This window comes from Atta colombica, unplaced genomic scaffold (assembly GCF_001594045.1).
Source record: "Atta colombica isolate Treedump-2 unplaced genomic scaffold, Acol1.0 scaffold198, whole genome shotgun sequence".
Taxonomy (NCBI): domain Eukaryota; kingdom Metazoa; phylum Arthropoda; class Insecta; order Hymenoptera; family Formicidae; genus Atta; species Atta colombica.
This window is the reverse complement of record NW_017259291.1, coordinates 4,654,937-4,656,547: the sequence shown is the minus strand read 5'-3', so window position 1 is coordinate 4,656,547 and position 1,611 is coordinate 4,654,937. Positions and strand designations below refer to the sequence as shown.

General features: G+C 24.9%; 1 protein-coding gene across 1 annotated transcript in view; it reads right to left on the bottom strand.

Annotated features, from left to right (window-relative positions):
* Positions 1 to 1,611, bottom strand: part of LOC108686939 (7-methylguanosine phosphate-specific 5'-nucleotidase) — a 6,980-nt gene that overhangs the window by 2,471 nt on the left and 2,898 nt on the right.

Below are 1,611 nucleotides of genomic sequence, written 5' to 3'. Positions count from 1 at the left end.
AATTAATAATAATAATAATAATATAAACAAATATCAATAAATGTCGTTAATAAAATTTTGAATATAGGGGTATCTTATTATTTTTAATATATTATTATTAACTTCTTATAAATGAAACATCAATAACAATTATTTTTTAAAAATACAATGCAGTACTATAATAATAAATTTAACGTATTAATGTATTAATTAAAAAAAAAAGATTATTTTAAAAATATAATATACTTTAAAAATATAATATACTTTAAAAATGTTATTGCGCTTTTTTTTAACATGCATACATATTACATATATGTATATAATAGATATTAAGTTGAAAACATGTTTTTTTAAAAATATATTTGCGCATATATACAGGTGAGTACGTATAATATAATATTGCACTAATTACTTAATATATGCATGTATTTTTGATAAAAAATGAGTGATATCATGTAATAAGCTATACATTATTATATTTTCTATAAAATGAATAAATACACAAAATTTGACGAGAAAAATTGAGAGAATAAAAAGCTGTAATGAATTAATGCAGGTATAAGAGCGCAAAAATAATAGTTTATTCCTATACGTTATATACATATACGTTAATTGATAAACGTTTTGATCAAATTATTAACTATTTCTGTTATTACGGTACCGCTCAACTAAAAATATTTCCGAAATATGGGCATAAATACGTATCTTTATTGTGTTAATGTCATTTAGGGCCGGTTGTTCCATCTTTTGGTAAATTTTACCTGTTGAGTAAGAGGCAAGTACTCAATCACATGCGTGGATTACCAGATTTATCTTACAGTAAAATTTACTGAAAGGTGGAACAACCGACCTTAGACACCCTTAGAGGAAGTTTTCGCTACTCAAGTAGCGATTGTTAAATTAGGATTCATGAATCCATTTTATTTCAATGTTGAAATTTAATAATTTGCATATAATTGCGATTTCAAGATTCTTGTTGAAATATATATCTTCTAGATGCAACCAAAATGTTATTTTTTTGTTTTCCTCGATACAAAAAATCCGAATTATAGCATTATAGTCTAACAGTTTGAACTCTAACCGGTCTAATGCACAAACGTGAAACATAATGTATACAAAAAGAATTTATTTTCAAAGCTAATAGTATGTAAGTCGTCATCAAAAGTGTATATGTGATATGATATCGATACGTTGGCCTCATAATAATTAAGACTGACTGAACGTAAACAATTAAGATTATAATTAAAGCTAAAATTTAACGTTAAGATAAAACGAGACTAATAGATTCTTTTTCTGGCAGTATCCCTATTAAAAAGGAAAAAAAGGCCAAGAGAGTGGTCAAAACGTTTACCAATTGATGTATATGATATAAAAATAAAAACTTTTTATTATTTTTGTGCATTTACGTTTACTTATAGTTATGTTGGTTAATTTTTATTTTCTTATATTTTCTAATCATTAGTTAATTTTTTCAACGTATTAATTATTCTAAAGTTATCGCTAGTCTCGGAATGACAACTGGCTAGATCTATGAAATACTGACGATCCACGGGTTTAAATGGTTTCATTAATTCTATGATACATTCAGTATCATTGTACGAAATATAGCCAGAGATAATTTATCTCTTTTGA